Source organism: Coloeus monedula (assembly GCF_965178545.1).
Source record: "Coloeus monedula genome assembly, chromosome: 3".
Taxonomy (NCBI): Eukaryota; Metazoa; Chordata; class Aves; order Passeriformes; family Corvidae; genus Coloeus; species Coloeus monedula.
This window is the reverse complement of record NC_138783.1, coordinates 79117534-79140000: the sequence shown is the minus strand read 5'-3', so window position 1 is coordinate 79140000 and position 22467 is coordinate 79117534. Positions and strand designations below refer to the sequence as shown.

The 22467-nt window shown below is 37.7% G+C and overlaps 1 protein-coding gene across 1 annotated transcript in view; it reads right to left on the bottom strand.

Moving 5' to 3' along the window:
* RAP2A (RAP2A, member of RAS oncogene family) overlaps nt 1–22467 on the bottom strand; it is a gene marked incomplete at its 5' end in the record, with an annotated part of 30046 nt that overhangs the window by 4190 nt on the left and 3389 nt on the right. The gene's annotated exons all lie outside the window — the stretch shown is intronic.

Genomic DNA, 22467 nt, shown 5'->3' with positions numbered 1-22467 from the left:
ACTTAAACCAGACCTAAGAGAAGCAAGATGGTACCTTCTTAACTTAAACCTGATTTTCTCCTTCATATTATCTTAGTAGCATTGCTTTGAGTCAAATCACTGGAGTAAGGCTGGACTGTGGACAAAAGACGCAGCTGACACCTGCAGCAGCTGAAGATGACACCATCCTTAAGCCACCTATTACACCTTCTTCATTCCTTCCACCCATCTCCCCTTCCTGCTAAGCAAGGCAGCAGAGCATTGCTGGTGCACCTGCCTCAGCTGGTTGAGGGAAACAGCCTGTTTCCCTGTCTGTCACCACTCTGCACTGGAAAAGGTAACCTGTGTGCTCCTGCTGGCTCTGCGGCAGGAACAGCAGGCTCCTCCAGAGTCAGAAAGGATAAAAGGCCAATAATGTCTCAAACCACATAAGCAACTCTTACATCACCAGACTAGTATCAAAAATTTGTCCAACTATGACGTAAGATGTAGCTGAAATTCTAAACTTTGTTATGCCTCTTTGCTAACTAAGGGAAGCTAACTAACTTTGCTAACTAGCCCATAGTCTAGGGCTGTCATCGATAATTGTAGACAATTCCCCTCACTTTTACCATTTACCCTGCCTTCATTTACCATCTGAAGAGATACAATCTATTTCTTACTCCGTAGATATGCAGTGTTTAGCACAATGATACCCTTGGAACTCTTGCAAGAGCAAGCTGCCATTAATTAAGTACCAAAATACACACAAGCATCTTGAAATCTGTCCTCCTGAGTTTAAACACAAGACAGCATAGTCTTTAATTACATAAGATGGATGGCATTCAACAGATAAAAAGAAATATTGAATTACTGTCTTATCTTTATTGTTCAGAAGCATGTGTCCTGTTCTGTTTGCTATACAGCATTGAAAAAACCCTTCAGTGGAAATGGAATCAGGTACACCTTCACTGCATTTCTTGATATCTGAGGGCCCTGAACTTCCTCTCACTCCCCACTGGCTTGCCGTCTGGTAAAATTGAGAAATTCAAAGCAGGTGCTTGAGAAATGCCCAGTGACGAAATATATGAGCCAGAATTAAAACACAAGACCACCCCTTTCAGTTTTGTGAGATCACTCCAATTTGTTGAGAAACAAATGAGGAAACACATACACACTTGTTGCAGCTATAGTCAGTTCCACTGAAACATTCAAGTGCTTAAAATATTTAGGAACCTTAGAAAAGCTGGGCAGCTAAGTATCTGAGAGTCTGTATGCTATGAGTACTCAGCACCTGGAAATTGAGCAGTGGAAACACTGACGTTTCATACTGAAGAACAGAAAGAACTGATGAGCTGACAGAAAAGATGTGAAAAGCCTAATTTAATTTATTTGCACAGGGCCATCTAGCAACTATTAGGTGGAACAGATAGAAGCAAACTTCTGTATTGCTTTCCCTGTTGCATTTACCCAATTCACTACCTACCTTCACCACCTAAAATGAGATCCTACAGTCAATAGTCTTACTCACAATTCAGATTAATCCAATAACCAATAACTTTACAATACTGAAATGTGTAAGAAAGTGTTTCTGCAAAGCTCTCATTATGTCTTCTTATAAAAAATAAAGTTGGTCTTGCAGACTACATACCTGTACTACCTAGATTTTGAGTAGTTAAGTTTACAGAGAAAATACATTATATATATGTAATACATATATATTCTGTGTGATGTATACTTTAGATTTTTATATATACTTATGCTTGTTTATAATATATACAAACAATTATGTCTTTCTACATAGAAAATTCAGTGTCTACTACCTAGAATACAGCAAATAATGGAAAAACAGTCCATGGATACCGAGCAGAAGACTGGCTCTGGTATGGGTTTATGAGCTCCAGCTCATTATCAGTCTTGCCAGACCCAAGCTGGGCAGGGGGAGTTAGACCAGACTTCTGTGTATCCTATTCCCCAAGTACCAAGAGGATGATGAACTGTGTGTCTTCATTCAGAGTCCTAAGGGTCTCTGCACTGCACTTCCCAGTTTTTGAGCTCTGGTGTGGAAAATCTAGCCCTTGACTAAATCGAGCTCTACAAGCTCTGAAGTTCAAGCTAGCTCTGCACTCTTTACCCCCAACACTGCCAGAATTTCCTGCCTCACTTAGTATCCTGGGCAAATTTTTTTCTGATGAGTATGGGGGAGACCCCTGGCTCAATACTCTCCTTACTACAGCTGCTGATCTCACTGGAGGCAACTTCTGCTTGGATTTGGAGACCCCACTTGATATTCAGAGCTTTGACCAGCCAGATGTTGCACACCCATTACTGAGGTGGTGTGCAGCAGCACAGGCCCACCAAGGGAAGGGAGATTTCTCAGATGTGGGGGAATTACATGATTGTAATGAAATACGAAGGGAAGAAGAATATTTCTTCCTCATGGGCTTTTCACCCTGTTGAATTTCAGTGGCCCAAGAGAAAAACAGGTGCTTTACGAAGGAAAAAAATGAACAAACAAACAAAAAGAGCCACCTTGCAACGTCCAAGCAGCAACGCAGAACCCTTCCATACAACCACAAATATCAAACATAGGAATTCACAAATCCTACCAAAAGATTCTGGTAGGATCTAACCTACTCACAAATACTTTTAGCAGAGCAAGAGAGGCTAAAACCCCATCACCTATACTGAAGTCCTGAATCCAGGCTGCTCCTCCCATCACGGGGAGAGCAGCTCAGTCCACAGTGGGGGCTGGGCAGAAGTTCTGCCTTTTGCTGCAGTCCATCTGCCCGTGCCTGTCCCCTTAGCAATGGGAAAGTGGCACAGTCCTGCTCCTCATTTCAGGAGCAGGAAAATCCAATTTTCTCAATATAGCTGAAAAGCTTTGAGCAGCACTGATCATTTTTAATGAAAAGCACAAGGGCCACCTGAAAATAAGAATTGCTGCCACTTTTGTCAGTATCAGTGCAGCACAGTATGTATTCTAGGGCAAATATCATAGCAGAGCCTGTAAGAAAAACTCTCAAATATAGCAGGGGAAGGCTTGGCTTTTCAAGACCTCTTCAGGAACAAATTTTTGCAAGACCAATTACACATGTTTGCAGAACACGTTTAAAGAACAAGGCACTTCACCCTGTTTTAATGATCTCACTATCTTTAGCTCCAATATGACAGACACTGAGCAGCAGCGACTCTTGAAGAGGTAACATGACTGCAGTCATTTACAGCCCTATGAAAGGCACTGGTGCAGAGTCAAATGCCATCATATCCAGGATTATCACTTCTGACAAGGTACAGTCATTGCTCCATAAAAGACAATCAGAATGTATTTCCCAGTCCTAGATAACTATTCAGTGCTAAAACCCACTGTTACCCATCTTTAATGAGCACCTGGAACCAATAGCCCAAAGTAAGTCCCTCAGTTTTCCTGAAGATGGACACCACAGCCACATGTAATCAATAAATACAGACTTCAAATGTTTTATGCAGACCAGTTATACACCACTGACCACACAGCCTTACACGTCACATGGCAATAAATAGTTTCTAAATTTTATCTTATGGCACACGCATCTGTTTAGATTACTGTGTAAACTTTGAATAACAGCTTAAAACATTTAGAAAGCTTCAAGATGAATGGTATGAAAATAATCTTCAGAGACTTTTACCTCACAGTTTTTCCACCTCCAATCATACCCAGAAGGAGAAAAACATGGGCAGTACCTGACTTCACATCTGAATGTCTTTTAAAAGGTACTTCTCAGATTTCTGGTTAGAGCTGTCATTGGATAAAGATAAAAACAAAGACAATGTGCAGTGAAAAGATAATAAAAATGAAGACTAAAAAAAAAAAAACAAAAAACCAAACATACACCAAGGCTAATAAACTGATTTCATTCCCTTAAAGAGTGGTAGAGATTGCCCAGTACCCCTGAACTCTGTGTGTGTGAGTTGTACTAGTCAGTAGAGAAGATCTTAACAAGTCCAAACAGGTTCCTGTTTTCTAATTTCACATTCTGGAAGTGTTGTATCTTTTCCAGGATTTTTTTCCTGAGCTTCATATCAGACACAAATATTTTAAACCAAATAATTCTGTGTAATAAAAGCAAATCAAGAGATTACTATGTATTCTTAAAGACTATTTCTTATAACAAGTTTAAGTCTGTTGAAGTTTCTGGAAAGATGCATGATTACAGCTTTATATGATAAATACTGGGACCACTGAAATACAAAAGATATCTATACATGATAAGTATTATTAATAATCAAAAGGACTCTCCAGTTCTAAATTACCTTCATCACCTTCTACACATCTTTCTCTCTTTTTTTTTTAAATGCATTTCTGGCACTTTTGATACATTTCAAAAAGGAAATTAATTTAAGGGATAAAGATATTAGTGATGGAAATTACATCAAAAAGTCAGTAAACAATAATTATTCTTCATTTTAGACTTACAAAAAATTTCTGGTATGAATCCTGCCAAAATACACAGCAAAAGAATTCTGGGTCATATGAAATAAAGCACCAGAAATGACAGTTAAATCTATTAGGTTATTTACAAATTCACACTAAATGTAACTAAATACCCTTTCATAACCTAACTTGCAAACTTTGATTGCCTGCAGTAAAATCTGTCATAACTTGAACGAGCAGTTTCCTCATCTAGAGGAAGAACATATTCCAAGTGTAACTATCAAGACTTTTTCTAATCCCTTTCACATAATTACTTGGATATTTAATGCAGAATCCTTGATAGTTAAAACTCACATCAGCTATGGAGGATAAGAAAAGGCACAGAGTGTTCCCCAGACTGATTCTGAGCCTTTCAAACATCAGGATGAAAGGAAGCAATACCACAGAATTTTCAAGGAGAAAACCATCTTAACCCTTTGTTGAAGCTACCAATTCTTGAACCAAAGCAGCAGGAAATCTATCTATCTATCTATCGATCTATCTATCTATCTATCTCTGAAGCTATTACTACCTTAAGACACTCAGAGGAGATATTTCACGTTTTCCAAACCCTTATTCTTTGTATTTTGGTAGCTTTAAAAACTGTAACCATTAGGGGCTCATTGTGCAGTTATGTTTCCATGGACTTCTGCAAATATATACCAATGAAGATGTGTCAATACCTGTAAATGTGTCAGAGAGATACTCAAACCCAAACAAAGCCAGTTTTCTGCAAAGTTTGAGCACTTTCCCCTCTAATGGAAATTATTACAACTTCTCAGGCAAAAGCATACAGAACAGCTGTAAAACTCCCATGATTCTGATGCAAACAAGTCATTCCAGTTTACTAATTAATTGCATTTAATATTCAGTTTTGTAAGCTATATTGTGTAATGATTTAATTTCTTAAGCAACAACTCCCAACTAAAAAAATGGTCTTAAAATCATTTTTATAAATGAGTAGATGTTAAAGAATTTATTGGAAGTCCCACTGCAATTAGGTGGCTGAGTCATGAATTAGTTTGCTATAAAGAACAGTGTATGGCCTAATTGCAGGACTGGGATCTAACACTTTATTCTAGGCTTTGACATGAACTCCTTACATAGCCTTTGGGAAAACACACTCTTCAGGTGGATAGATTGAGGTATATAAAGTCATGATAATTCTACTTACTCATAGGACAGCAAATTAAATAATAATTGTAAAACAGCTTGGGAGGATAATATTAGAATAATAAATACTGTGCCACTTTTGAAAAGGCTTCAGAAACTCTGTTCTTGTACATGAAACTTTCTGGAAGTAACCACCTCAGCTTAAATAAAATACTTTAAAGCCGGTTCAGTTCTGTGGGTGTTCTAGCTGGCTTCACTTTCCAGTTTGGTTTCAAGGTCTAGAAAAAGTCTCAACCAGTGCCAGTTTGCCTCACCATTGGTGCTGTGCTTGTAAGAAATTAGAGGAAATAGTTCCCTTCCAACCAAAAGCCCAAGAAAGAACAACCAACCACAATATACAGAAGCACTATAAATATCTGCTTCCCAACAGGTACAATAAGCACTTTTCAACCAAAGCACTTATCACACACATTATTCCTAAGCAGCTTACAGCTGAGACCTTCCAAGGGACAAGAACCACGGATGGTACAAGCCAATACACACTTAAAGGCCATCTGGTAAACCTACATTCCCTTGCTGCAACAGAATGATGCACATCATTCCTGTATGAAGGACACCAAAGATCTTTACAGGTCATTTCCGATCACTTCAGCGAAAAATTCTCATCTACAGAGGATTTTCCGCATCTAAGATTTCATAGGGGAACCAGAATAACAATAAACTCCTTCCATGTTTTCAGCCTGCTTCTGCAAGTCACTGCAGATACAGCTTCCATCAGCTCTGCCTTCAGCTTTTAAGATAAAATGTCAAGAACATCTGAAAATTCAAATGTCTTATCAACATGTCTTAAGGGTTTGCTAGTCACTAAAGTAAGTCCTGAAAAAAAAGGTCCCTGATCATTAAGATGTTAGGGAGACATTTTCTCATTAAGCTTGCAGAACTCCATGAATGTTTAAACTACATCCCATGACACTGTCTGTTCCCCTCGAAGTAAGGCTCTGGCACAGGTGAAGGAAAACAGCACTCTGACCGCTGGGGATGATAACAAGGAGCCAAAGACACAAGTAGCTTCAGTTCTCATCTACAGCCATTTCACATGCTCAAAAGCCTTCACAGACAAGAGGTTATTTTTCACCTTAAAAAGGACACTTCTCCCTAGTATCTATCATTAAAATTCATAGCTAACACTGAAGTCTATTATCAAGACTGGAAAGACTCTAAGGGATATATAAAATCTACCTGCTTAGCAGCAGGTTTGCTGGGAGCATATCCAAACAAGATTTTAATCCTTGAGTTCCCTCTCTATGCCAATCAAAATTCTCATTTTACACAAACGAGCATCAACATCATCTTGTTGAAATCCTGAAATGCTTGCCACACTTAGCAACTCAGAAACACTGGAATTTTCGAATGGGAATTTTCTGTTCCTTGGTATAGCTTAATAAAAAAAAGCAATAACCACAAGTAAATACAAGGCAAATGTTTTACCTGACTTTTTCCATTGTGACTAATTTTCTTGTTTCTAATGTCAACAAGAAAATCAGAACGTCCTACAAATCTGAGATTCCCACAGCCTCACCAATTTCATCTAGCTCCTGTCTCTCTACTCAGTTCACACTGAAAGAAGTCTACTTGTCAAGATACTAACAGATTATGAGGCATGTTATGGTTCCTTAAATACAAAAAAGTTCTTGCTCAAAAAATTTCCAGACATTAAAGCTGATCATCTAATTTTTTTTAATTTACTGCTACTAGCTGTAGGAATGGCTCAACATTTTGAAAATTAGGCCTCACATTTCAATATTTAAGCTTTGCATCCATAATTGAAAATTATTCTTAATAACCACATTAGTTTTCTTACCTTGAATATTTTTAAGCCATATCCATGCTAATATACTAACGTTTATTCCAATACAATGAGCATGACTGGATATGTCAAGGCTTTCAGTACCTACCAAATGTGCAACATATAGACGATTCTAAAATTAAAGAGACTGCCACCTATCTTTTTTTTATATTCTGAAGTCTCAAAAAAACCCCATTGCTTCTAAATGACCAATTTTTTTCAGACATGGCCACTTATAATTGAACTTTATCCACTGATATCTTACAGCAAAGACATGAAGCATCAAGCAAGAGGAATGCTGACACGTGATTTAAGAGATGTGGGTTCAGTTTCACACCCTGTTACAGACCTCCTGTGCAATTTCTAGGAAGTCCCATGAACTCTGTACCTCTGCTCTCCATCTGAAGAAAAGAGTTGTCAGCTTTAATCTCTATTACCTATGGCACATAAACACTTCTGAGGCCTTCCATCCTTAGTGATGGAGGCAATCTGAACATCTTGAAGGATGCAGTAGCAGTTTTGCCTGCTCTTCAAGTGAAAAAGCACCCTGCATCCCAGCTATTCTCAGCAGTAGGTTATGTAACACCACAACATTTTGGGATTTCTTTACAATTATTTAGAACGTTAGGGCAGATTCCGTGACAACATCAAACCTGTCAGCAGAAAGAATAAAGCTAGTGGATTAGGTGTGCCTTGAAGCAAGAACACCAGCTTTCGGGACAAAGTCAAGGCTGTTACCTCACTTCAACACCACCGGCCTGAGCAGAAACTGCAAAGGCCCACAATATCTTAAAACATATGCTGACATTGAGGGATTTCTCCTCCTCCTTGCACCTCTGTACAAAACTCTACAAGGTCATAAAGCCTGCCTATTCTGATGATGTGGGACTGAAACAGGTCCCTTTACAAAGGCAGTAAAAAATGCAGATACCTATTAAAAGCAATGCGAACCTCTTGCACATCATACAATCTATGGTTTATAATTGTTTTATAGCTTAAAGTTATTACATTGCTGTGTTCAAAAGAACTCAACAGTGACCCTAAAATGCATTACCAGTTACCCATCAATACATGCTTTGTCACCAGAAATTTCTGTCAGAAGCATATCTTGATATGCAAATGTTTATCTAAGCCACTGTAATATTTTAAAATATACTGTACAACTTCCTGTACAAGCAAGCACTGACAAAGGTGAGGGAGGAAGAAGAAAGTGACTAAACAGATTTGTACCAACTCAGATATATCAAAGTTTACGCCTGTAGCTGGCCTAAAGAAAAATCCTTGCAATAAAATACTCTTAATAATCCTTTTGGAAAAGCTGAGACAGCATCCAGACTTTGTATAAAGCACAGAGTCTGTAAAGTAATTTATGAGTACAGTGGTAGGTCTAGTTTCTTATAGAGTATCAATGCTGCTGTCTAAAGCTCTAGTTCTTCCTTCTGCCTACAACTTTTCCACTCACCGTTCTCCAGTCCACAATTAGGATTAAGCATGTGCCCGTTTCCTCCGTAACTACAGCAGTGACAGCGTGTCTTTCCCACCAACAATTCTGACAGAACTTAATCATTATTTAGATTTCTCATTTGTTCCAGATGTTGATCTGGGCAGGAAGGGACCTTGGGAAGTCTCCAGTCCAACCCCCTGCTCAGAGCAAGGTCAGCCAGGAAATCTGAACCAGCTTGCTCAGGGCCATGCACAGCTCAGTCTTGAACATTTCCAAGGACAGGCCTTGCACAATCTCTTTGGGAATTTGTCCTAATAATGTTTAATTTAGTTTAACTTCGCTGCAGAATTCAAAACTTACTGACAGGTAATGGAGGAAGATGAGACACATGGACAACTGAGTTGCATAAGGCTTCCTTACATGGAAAATGGGCTGAGAAACAAATGACAAAGTTATATAAATATTTATAGCTATTAATTTATGTAGAGGAAGTGATAATCATACTTACAGGCCTCAAGATAGACATATATCTTAGAATTCTGAATGAACTAACCAGATTTTGCAGAATTACCTAAAGCTCAAGCATAAGTTAATGACAACTTCAAACACTTTATCCTTGTTTATTTAAACTATAAAAAGCAAAACTTTTTAGTGGATACATGAAGTAAAAATAGCAAAAATAGTCAAATGCATATGCATTTTAAAAGGGCCAGAAGACTATAGTCCTCTAAGTATTAGTTCACTCTTCAAAGCCAACACACTCTTATATTACTTTAACCAAACTATAATCACTGATAAAAATTCCACTGCAAAACTTGTTTAAACTATGCTAATAGGATTTTCTCTAGCTCATTAAAATTACACTTTTACAGTCTTCAAGAATAGGCCTAACAATTAATTCAAAACCTTCTTAGTAGCATCACTTGCTTCCAAAGGATTAGAGTCCAGGAATGACTGTGTTGTCCTGTCCAGTCAGAAACCCAGGGAAAGAAACAGTTGTTCTTCCATGCTGAGGTAAGATACTTTTACTCCAAAAAAATCTGTGCTCCTGACTTTCGGCACTACCCACGTATGGCCTCTGAAAACAAATGCAAGCCTAGGTCACAGAATTCACCTCTGATAATTTGACTGCCATGATCTAGTATGCAGAATCGAGCATTACATACTGATACAAACTGCAGTTCCACAGAGGCTTTTATTTACTTGCTTTTTAAAGAATTTGACCTTTTGCAATGAACCTAGCTGCACATCACTAAAACTTAAGAAAACGTAAAACAAAAATAATAGGGCTAATTGGCAAACAACCTGGCCTGAATTTCTGCTCTCTCATCAGTCTCCATGTAGAAGCTAAGGCAGGTAGATACCAGAGTTTTTATGATACTGCATAGCCTGAAAAGACTTTGTGTGTCTAGTTCAAAGAATAGACTTTCGTTGCCCTAGAAACTAAAGAAGAACACAGCTTAATGTCCTTCAAGCTAATAAAAACATCCTACAGTGCATACAAAAAAACTTCGCAAAAAATGCCCTGTTGAGACAGATCTTCCTTGCAATAGTATAATTAGGGTACAACTCTGGATATTTTTCAGAAGATGGACTATTTTACGGAAACTCTAAGCAAGTGACCATCACGCTGATACAGTGAACCAATTCAGGACAAAACAGGATAAATGCTATCATTTTCTCTTTTACTGCAGAAGTAGTATTCTGATTTAATATCCTTTTGACCATAGTCAGACCCTCCTCTACCAACAAAGAACAAATCCAAGGCCTTGACTAGTATCATGAGCAGATGCTCTGAAAGCCTCTTCACTCCTGCCAAGTTTCTACCAGAACATTTGGTTTTCAACTTGGTAAGCAAAAGCATTCTGCCATGACTTTAGAAAGTCAGTGGCCCTTATCTTACAGAACAATTTATCTAATTAGCATATGCCTGATATAAATAATTGCAATGTTAGAATAAACAGAACACTAAGATGGTTTTATTCTCCACAGGTTTAAGAAGTCACCTCCATCTTCAACAACTCAACTTTCTAACTCATTAAATTTTATTCAAAAAGTGTATATCATCTTGCTAAGTAAAACTGTTTCCATATCTAAAGGTGAACAGACCAAAATAAGAGCTTCAGAATTGTCAGGATTTTTTGATTGTTTGTTACTTGTTTGTTCTTATTAAAATAAATTTTGGTTCATCTTCAAATACAAAATACTGCCTCCCAGCATACTACCTCTATGTGGTATTAGAGAACAATTTACTGATAATCTCCTTTCTATCTTGAGCATAAACTTCAGAAATAATTTTCTTGGAGATTTTTTCACTCTTTCTACCATAAGACAGGTACCAATTAAAGAAAAACAACAGACTACTTCATTCTGAATCAGTGTTGTGAATATAATCCATTCTAATATCCCAAAATTTCTTAGTAAGAACTTGTTTATAAGATGACATGAAATACAGGGTATCTAGTAAAACAGTGAAATCTAAACATTTTACTTTTCCTCACATACATACATGTGTGTACGTACAATCTCAAATCTAATATTTGATTAACTATCAAAATGAAGCCAGCTATAACGAGGAGCTCAGATATACTCATCATCTCAGATGTCGAGCTATTTATATTTTAACTACTGTATAAATGTTAATTTCCTTGGGTCTAGTCTAGGCTATAAAAAGCTCCTTTTTCCCAGAAGAGTTTTACTAACCTGCCTGACAGCCATTTTATTGTCCACGAAAGACACTCTGTGGCAGCCAGTCAACCCTGCAGACTGTTTTATCTTGTACCTGTTAACCCTATCAGCAAGGTTGGCCCCCCTGGGACTCCTCTACCACCACCAGACCGCTGCATCTCTGGGGGTTTGGGCACCTGGCTGCGTTGGCTGTGCCAAAGTGTCAGCAGCCCAGGGTCAGAGCCCAAGGCTCCGGCTGTCAGCGTCCCCGGGGCACCGGAGCAGCTCCACGCTGGCGTTTTGCCGGTGGCTGTGTGCCGGCTGATGGCTGGTGTCACCCAGTGAGATGGCTCCTCAGCCCAGCTCACAGGGACGACAGGCCCTGCTTGCTGACAGAGAGAGCAACCCATGCATGAGTGTGTGAGAGAGGCAAACAGAACGAAAAAAGAGTCTATGTTTCTTACTGACATAATTTTTTTTTTCAGAGGCAGAAGACACAAACAAGCCAGGCTAACCCAAGAAACTTCTTTAAAATGCTGCAAATTCCCACATGGATACTAATTTTAATATTGCTCAAATTAGGTATGAGACAAACAATGTGGCTTTACATTGGTTTAAACAAACTTGTTTAGAAGTAATTCGGTGAAAAAATTTTCACATGTAGACAAAGCCTATTTTAAATTATTTTACATAGAAGATGACTGCAGATCCTGATAGAATCCATTTCTTTTCCTTTTATCCTGAGTCCTGACCCCAGATGGCTAAAAAACTGAAAAACCCTTGTGTACATATGTGCGTAATTTGTGTATATACACATACATTTTAACTGTCTCTCTTTCTGTGCAAACTTAAATTTTTAAAAAACATGTACTTTATTTTACTCGAAGAAAGAAAGTATTACCCCAATGTTTACATGTCTATTTGTCACATTTTAGGTACAGAAAGGATGATAATTTGTATACTTAACCCTCAAAAGTAACAGTATAAAATATTTGAAAAATACTGAAATATTTGAAAAAGTCAGTTTTCTTTTAAGAAAGAGGTTATGTTTAAAGGTACTGTACACCCCCCCCCCCCCGTGTCCATTACACCTTCTTCATGGAATCACTAATTGGTAACTAGAATTTCCTGAAAATAGTTCACTAATTATTTTTTCCACATTAAGTTGTCCTATTCAGAAAGGCCATTCCAATTAATCTGAAGGTGTGTGTGGAGGTGTGAAGCCCAGACTGTTCCCAGTCCTTTTAATCTAACCGCATTTCTTGCTGACAGACAGAAAGTCTTTCAAAGCAAGCATTTTGATCATCTCCTGGAGAAGAATGTAGACTTCAATTACCAGTCTAATTATCCCAGCTAGGAAGGCAATACAATTGCTTAATTTTAGAGTAATGATGGACATTCAAGGTGTGCCTTCTCAGCTTTCATCCAAGGCTGAGTTTACCATTGTCCATCTCTGGCAGATGAAACTACCACAATGGCAGTCACTATTTCTAACTAAAAACCATCTGGAGGAGAACTCAACATTCACCAAGTTATGTGATTTCACACCTTTAGGTTATTTGTTTTCTTTCTTGAATATACTCATCTCATTTAAAAACAAGGATGCTTTTCTCCTTTTTTTTGTGTATTTTTTACCAAATATAGTTAGTGAGAAAAAAATAGAGAAGGCAATATCCTGCAATAAATTGCAGCAATTACATTGAATGACCAAGTTCTTGAGAAGCCACAGAAAGAAAACCTTTTCTTTTTCCAAAAATCATACTTCTTTCCTCTGTAATGTCTACAATGCAGCAATTCTTTCCAGAGGTGAAAACTTTGTAAACACGGGGTTGTTTCTTTTTCCTCAATGTGTCCCTATCAAGCCTAGGGACACATTAGTAAACCCTGCAATACATAGCACCTTCCTTCCCTCTTCCTTCATTCCAGAGCAATTCGGACCTTTTAAGTTCAAGTACTCATGGTAGCTTTCTACGTATTTTGTTTTACTCTTCATAACAGAGTTACACTGTAAACTTCGGTCGGTAAAACCTGAATTGCACGGATTTTTTCAAAGAGATACTAAAGCACCTAAGACAAAGCAGTCCGGATAAACCACCTTTCCATCATCAAGCTACCATGATGTTTATCTTCAGCTTCTTGTGATATAATTTTTAGAGATAATGGCCCTTTGAACATGTCTGCTACAGTTTAGTCTTGTGACTAAGGGTTCATCTTGCCCGTCACTTCCTTCCCTTGAGAAAGGGCCCTGCTTTCAGTTAAAGTTCACATGTCCTGTCTACAAACCATCACTGCAGCCCAGTAGTTGAGCTCCTGGCAATTACAGGTGTAACCAACACTGTAAATCAAAAAGATGAAAAGAACAGTAGCTCCAATCCACCAGAAGGCTGTCCAAGGACTGCATTTGCTCATCATAGTTCCTGAAAAATCACCTTTGCACAGATGAGGAGTCCAGGAATCCTCCAATTACACGGTAAGTGCAGAATCTGGGACAAAAGGCCTGGCGGCAGCAGGACCACTCCCACAATGTAAAAACTGGTACTCAGAGTGATAATAGGAACAACATTTCTTGCCAACAGTTGTTAACAGACTCAACTGATGGGTAGCAAGTATCTGACTTTGGTTGCTATGAAATCTGGCTACAGAGAGCATTAGAAATAAAAGAGTTACAAGAGTTTGACTAAGAACTGCTAGATAGTAAACAGGCTCATCAGAAATTTGCAGCAACGACATAATAAGACAGTGATACTTTGGTAAGAAGCAGAGGTTACAAAATCCCAGATGGAACAGTACATTGTGTATGGTGCCAGACTAAAGGCAAGACTATTAGATATCCATTCATACAGTCCAGGCAAAATTATGAGCTGATCCATTATGTTATCTTCTAAGGCAGCAGAGAACTCTTCACCCCTACGCCCATCTAAACATAGCCACACATGCACCACATCACTAGGCAGCTGACTTCTCCACAGTTTGAATGAATTTTGGGAATATTTGGATTGAATGAACTTCTGGAATGCGCCATCATGCCTAAATTTTCTGGAACATTGAGGACCAAGGAGCACAAAGCTATTGATTCTCTCACACGGCCAACCTATACCAACTACTGGAGAAACAGATGACATGTAAATAGATTGCTGAGCATCTGCAGCTTCTAACGTTAAGCGAGGCTGCAGACAAACAAACTACGGGATAGACAGAAGAGATGCCTATGAAGGCAAACTAATCACTTATCTTCCCATTTGATACTTAACATTAAACTCTATGGACTCTTGACAAGTGATCCTGATACCATCTTCTTCTCCAGTTTCTTTCTAGGAAAGAGTCTATCATCCCTCAGACAACTATTTATGTAAGGATAGACACCTAAGCAGATTCTACTCCAAATAAAATGTTACAATCAGCTATATAATATAACCTGTGCATAGAACTCCTTTTAGAGAAGGAAGACATCTGAAGTACAAGACTTGTTAAGCTTATGCTGTGGATGATTTGATCATCAAGTCTGTGGCCTACTCCATATTCTATACTAAAAAAGTCATACAAAGGCATTTAGAAACTCACTGCTCAAAACATACAGAATGAAACTGATGTGAAAAAGGAGAAGGTAAAGAGACGAACTCATTCTGATGGCAAATATTTCTGAGTCTGAAAGCAAAACTGAGGGAGGCAAATATACTGGAACTCCAGAAGCATTTAGAGACCCATGACCAAGAGACTGCTCCACAAAATTTCTCCCTACCCACTTAATTTCTTGAAAAGCTTCACCCACCCAAAGTTTTTGTGAAAACAAGGTATCTGTTGGAAGGCCTACAGCTGTGCAAGCCCATCTAAGCCATATACTGGAACCAAACCAGGGTCACACACCTAACCTCTCTGCAGATTTATGGAGGAGGCATGCAAGCAGCCAAGTCCCTGGAGAAGCCTAATTCACTCAACATTGCTTACTGAGTCTACTAACACAACAATAGTAAGGTATTCAACAAATCTACAAGAGATACCACTTCCACAGAAAGCCCTGGGAATAAAAGCAAGTGGTGTCAATGCCGTTTCTCACATTTAACACAGTACAGCGGTTACAACCCTGATCAATGGGGTGACAGACCTGCACCATACACCTCCTTTAGTCATAGGAGTTTCACATCTGCTTTTCCCAGAAGGCTGTTCTAACCACTGAACTGCAAGAGAGGTTTAGAAAATACTCTTCAATCTTTTTGTTGAAGATGTACCACTATGAAGATAAGTACAAACACATTAAGGCAGATTCACAAATCCCAAGGAAACAACAGAAAAAGAACAGATGTACAAGATAAAGTACCAGGACTGAAATCCCGTGATTTCTCAGGACTGCTTATTCTCTTTAGATTAGGAAGCCACTGCAAAAATGCAAAATTGATATCCCATATAGTTAATGATCACCAGAAGACTCCCCTGGTCCAGGTGATCATAATATTTCAGGAAAGGTCAGCTGTTGCTTCATGTTAACATACTGACTTCCATTTCTCTCCCATTCTATGTGTTTTGACCCGTGTCCAAGCCTGTTTCTCATGAGAAAAGATTCTGCATACATGACTTGATAGTTTGAATGGTTTGTTGCAACAGTACTACACACCTTGGAGCAAAGCAGATTCCTAAAGTAATGACATTTTCTAAAATAGCTTAGCGGGTTTTTTTCCCTGTAAGGCCCAGTTCTCATTTATTTCTAAACGAAACGCAAAAAAAGAGAAGGTTGGCATTGGGGAAAAACGTATTTTAAAAAGGCATCTGTTCCAGAGCACTGCATGTTCAGAAGATTGATGCCAGGATTGCCTGCCTGCATCCTGCACATTTGGTACAGTAACAAAACCAATCTTTTCTACCTTCAAAGCCTCCATGCATCCTGAGGAGCTCATCTGTTAAAGAATCCAAGCAGATCAAACAGATTTAAGTGGTACCACACTGACAACCCCCCACTCCCCTCCCCCCAAACCTAACACCACACCCAAACGGAAGAAAGCAATGGGAGAATTCATTCCACATTATCACTTGGACTTTGACAGTGGACTGCAGCAGCCTTAACCCAGCAGAAGGTGACTCATTCTTCTCTCTTCCAGCCACTGAAGGGAGTAACCTGAATGTCAGCTACCAAGAATCTAACTGCATCTGAGACTAACAGAGCAGATGCCTTCCTTAAGCAGTGAGATGGAAGGCCTGGCTTCAACTGGAGACTGAAAAACACTCACACTAGTTAGATTTTTTGCTTTGTGGGGGTAGAGGGGTATGAAAGGCATCTGATAAAATCCTCCAGAAGAAATAGTTCAACATGATCCTCTTCTGCCCTCCAAATTATGGAAAAAAAAACCAAAACCAAAAAAACAAAACCAAAAAACCTGAACTCCTAAAGCTAAGAAAACCCCCACAACTAAACCACAAAACACCACTGTGTGACTGGTCTTCAGCAGAATTATTTCAGCAGAAGAGGGGCAAATTCTGAACCTGGAGATTTAAGACTGCTACTAGGAAAACCTATTAATACATCAAGTTCTTTTGGCAGTAGAAAGTAATCCACAGACTGAAAACATACATTCCTAAAAACATGTATTTACAAGAAGCAGTATACAGATTACGACTGGTGTCACAGTTCAAAAATATACACTTGTTCAGCATTCTGCATCATTAAATACAGAGGTGGGTGAAAAAAACCCCCACCAGATTCTTTTCCCCACTCATTTATAAATTCTGGGGAAAATGGTATAAACCCCAGACATTTTGTATTCATTGTTTAGTTCTAACAAAACTAACGAGTTTCTGAAACTTATAAATGAAATTAAAAACATGGTAAAGACATTTCAAAAGAAAAGGAATTCTTGAGGAGAGAATTTATGCATTTCTAGATAGGTCTTATACAGTTCACAGCTTTTACATAAGACAAATTATTTTATTATTCCAATTATTTTATAAAATGTTTCAAGTAAGATTTCGTACAGCAGTTAAAAAGATGTTATAGCAGTGCTGGAAACTGCAACCAGATCTAATCAGTTAAAGTAGGTTGATCAGTCCTGACTTATACCCTTTACTGTAAAATTAGGAGTATTAGTACTGTATTAGGAGTAAGAGGGCAAACAATTCAAACATTCTGCTACGAAAACTTGCTAAGAATTCAGCAAACATGAATATAGGCTAGGGGTGACCTATTTGGCTATTTCTTGAAAGCATCCTTTCTTGCAATTAATCAGAAACCCAGGACCAAAGCTCTTCTTCACAACATTCAGAGCACTTAAGTTCAGTGCCTTATCCAATTTATTTCCAGTTAAAATTAAATTGTAGTTGAGTTGAAACTCATGTGGGAATCTCAAACACTATTAATCTTTTAGTTAAGGTGGCTACCTGTTAACCAGAACAATAATTCTATAAAGTAAGAACTGTACTTTATTTTACCACAGACCACTACCCTACACTATTACATCCCAATATTTCAAAAACGCTTTAATGTCTTCCTCATTACCCTGACTTTTGCAGAAGATAGTATTTTTAATGTTTTTAAAGCTCTACCTACAAGACAAAAGTGGTATTTGAAAACAAGCTAATCAACTCTAAAAACACTCTTTTTTTTTTTGTCCTTCACCTGATCTTTCACCTAGTCTAGGGCTAATCAAGACAAGAATTTAAATACTGTCACCATTGCATTTTTGAAGAGTACAGCACCCAACTAACTGAGCGAGTCCCATGACATTAATGTTGAGAAAGGATAACGTGCTCATAACACACCTTTAATTCTCTTGTCTAGACTAGGATTTAAGACAACACAGCTGCCAAAATGCATCCAACCCATTGACAAAGAAAGTGTTCAAGTTGCACTCATCACTGTAAACTGTACCTAGACTATAGCGTTTGCCTTAGTGTAGCAAAAACTGAATACTAGTCCTGTATTGGAAACCTCTGGAAAACAAAACCAGAACAGAACAAAACAAACCCAAATCCAAAAAAACGAGCAGAAGCAAGCTAATGAATAAGAGAGCCCATAGAAGCAGATTGCTACAGTTCTTGTTACCTTAAAATCTTTATACAAGTCACTACGTGCCAGGATAATTTAGCACTGCAGTCCCAATTGCTTCCCTATTCTCTCTCAAAATGTTATCATCACATACCACCTACACAATTTACAAGGAGGAAAAAAAATTGTTTGAGCAACACTTCCAATGCTCCAGAAATTAAATAACCAGTAACCCCAGGTTTTTTCTTAGGTACAAGAAATAAAAATCTGACATTCAATTAATAAGAAGAAAACTAGAAAAGAAATTTAATGGAAGGATTTAATGATTTTTTTTGAGAGATCTACCCACTCAGACATTTCACATTTTCATCTAAAAACTTTCAGTAGCCAAAGAATGCCTATTTTTGAAATTTCAGTCTAAAAAGCGTGCCTGATAACATAAGAGCTTTAACTAAACATAATGTTACCCAGAACGTTTCATGTTTGACCAAAGAACAAGACTTGTTTCTATCCACACACTATCCAACTGAAGAATTATTTTGAAAGAAAATATTAAAGTTACTGCCAACTGTGCTGGCTATAAAAAACAGTATTTAAAGAATTACTGTCCTCTCAGCAAAACAGAAATTCAAAGGCAAAAATTTCAAAAGAAATTCTAACGAGCAATGACTTTTTAAAATAAAATTTTCCAAATATTCACAATTCTGTGTCGAAACAGCCTAACGAAGAGTAAGATAGAAAACATTCAACCCCAAGCATTAATGCTATATTACTGAACTAAGTTATGAAAGCAATTAAAATCACTGTTATATTTGGTCTTTAACACATTAAATAGCATTTTTACAACACAGACACAATCAAGCAATATTGCACAACCAAAAACAAATTTAAGAAGTCTTGCCACATACTGTTCTACTATTTGACACTTGCAGCTATCCAAAAATTATCCACACATCTCTACAACAACATAAGCTACAGCAGCAATTAAGACCCAAACCCAGAAGATGATGCTAAGGGATACAGGCATCTTAAAAAAAAAAAAAAAAAAAGAAAAAAAAAAAGCACCATACTCTAGACTAGCACAATCTAAACTAAACACGCATACAAAAGGAGCTTGCCTACCTGGCTTTTTCAATAAAACTCCAAAGAACACCTAAAAAGCAGGAGGGGATAAAAATATTTATATTCAGTGTTTGTATATGAAAACTATCAAGTCAGTTTACCTTACAGAGAAAAACAAGTAAGACTTGGGAAGGAATACCTATTGTATATCTGGACTGAGCTGTGGGGGTGGTAGCGAGCAGGGAAACAGCCAAAAAAATCCCAACACATTGGAACATTCTGGTTATAAGCATTGTCTCCAGCTTTCACATTTTCCACTCAAAGAAATTCAAATATGAATATTTCAGATTATCAAGAATGTGAGAGTGGGAGAGTGTAGGGGGGGAAGAGTCAAGAGAAATCTGCAAGTATGTAATTAAATTCAAAAGTTACTACAGGAAAACATTAAAGGTTATATGTTCTGAAGATGCATGAGCACCTTGAAATATCTGAGTTTAAGCCAAACAACTTTAAAATAACCTTCTATAGCTTAAGATTGCACACTGACAGACATTTATTAGAGGATTGTCTGTGTATGACTTGTAGGAACCTATAATTAGTTCATTAATTTCAAATTAAAACGAAGGTAGATTCACACACACACACACAAAAAATTCAACTCTATACAATGCTTCTTTTGGTCTCTAAAGTTACTTTAAAAACATGAGAGCACAAATCTGAGTTTTACTCTATTACAGACACTTTCTATAGGACAGTCTATGTATCAGTTCCCCAATAAAACACAAGAGATGGCCAGACAGCTGAAGGTTCTGATATTATATACAGAGAATTAGGTATGACTGACTACTTGTGTCTACCACTCCTTTATATCTCTACAGATGCTTAAAGTATTTGCATTTTGTTCTTATAAATTGATGAGGTTGCCCCCTGATAAACAGCTATCCACAGGTGTCCCTTAACCAAGAAAAAAAGAAAAGAAAAAGGGAGACCAGTAGAGTTCTTCTATTGTACCTAAACACGCAGAAATGTTTGTTGAGATTCAGAGTCTGTTAATCTGTTCTTCCAATGAAGTCCTAAATTCCACCTGATGAGTGCACAAGAATGGCTCGCAGCTTTTTACCTTACTCTGCCTTTTTTACCTAAAAATGAGAACTCAAAACAATCCACTACATTAAGATTATTGCAAGAAAAAGAACTCTTGCTAAAAAAGACATAAGGATTTCAGTCTGTGCTTATTTCTGCCATCTCTACACAGCTAGCACCTATGAAAATCCCTAGACATTTGTCAAGCTTTGCATACAGTACACGTCAGAAGAAACAAGATTTTCCATATTTCACTTCTACTAAACACTTCAGTGTTTCTTCCTGAAAGGCTGAAGCCGTGTTTTTCATTGAAGGTGTTACACCAGTGTTCATGAAGAATTCTCTAATTACCTTTCAAAAGTAGAAAAAATACTTTCTTAAAATAAGAATGCAACATACATGGAATTTCAGACAACTGAAAAATTCAACCTTGTTTAAAGTGTAAATAAAACCCATACTTTGATTTCATAGTACTTGGAAAGCAATATTTTCAACTAGACTTTTGAGCAATTTGTAATTTCAAATATAGTTTTCCAGACTTAATCACCATTAAGTTGCTAAATACATCAGTTATTATTGAGTGAAGATGCTGATTTCACAATTAATAAATTTCAATAATTACATCTCTTGTATGTTTTAAATTACTACACAGAATCCCTAGACTGGGAGGCAGATTTTCATCCTGATCATAAACCACAGCCACAAAGAACATTCTCAACTCAAAGACATATTTCCGTGATATTTCATAGAAATATATAATTTAGTCTGCATTTTCAGCCAATCTAAATAAAATAAGTTTTCTGGTCTTTTTCTTCTAGAGAAAAAGCATTATATTAATGAAAAAGAGTTTTTTTCACTACTTGGAATAAAATAGCACTTTTGAAAAATACTTTAAGTAGGCTCTGTTAGTCTCTAAAACATGAACACAACACTCCTGTACTTAAAGTACAGGTCAGACATCTAGAGAAATTACTGCAAGTGAAGGACTCTGGATTAACTCTGAGTTTGTTCTTATTTCTAGGCTCTAGTTTTCTGCTTGAATAGAAATAATGATACTTTCCTATTTCATGGGGTCCAACTGAAAAAAAATGCTATAAAAATGCCTGTAGTACAGATTGAGAAATTAAATTACTGAAGGGCTAAGCAAGCACCTAGAACTGATATCCAGTGAGTTTTAAACATACCTTCATTAACAGAAAAACACTGGCAGTCATATTAAAAATTAAAATGCAGTATTTGACAAATACCAGCAGATTCTCTTTAGAGAGCTGTCTAATCACACAACAAATAAACACAAAAACATTAGAAGTCACCCAACTCCTTTTTCCACAAAAATAAAATTTACACTACTTAATCTGCATACTCACTAATTACTTCTACACCTCGACATCCAGCTGGGGGGTACCACTTCCAATCTGTTCTTTTGACTGCTTCCCTTCTGCCTTCAGTGCAGACCTTTGCTGGCATGGGCCCACTCATCCAATTTAGCCCTGCTTTCACAAATAAAAGGTTTCTCCAGAAAACAGCTCATTCTGAAACTATGGTGAGTTCTGTCTGCAGCATAAACAAGAAAGTTCTTTGCTGCCAAGCCTGTAAATCCAAGTAAGAAGGCCCCAGAGCTGCAGCACCTACCAATGCACAGGTAACATCCTTTGTGTATGACCTCACCAGGAGGCAGTAAAGCAGCAGTTGATTCTCTTTATCCTTCTTGAAGACAGCAAGTAAGTAGTCTTCAAAGCTACCTTATGTACACTCCATCTTCCTGACAGTACAAACCCTCAGTGTATGCAAGAATCAAGAAACAAGGCTTAATGGATATATTTGGTACAAGCAAGGTCCAGAAACTAGTACTAGGTCCCCAACCTGGGGTT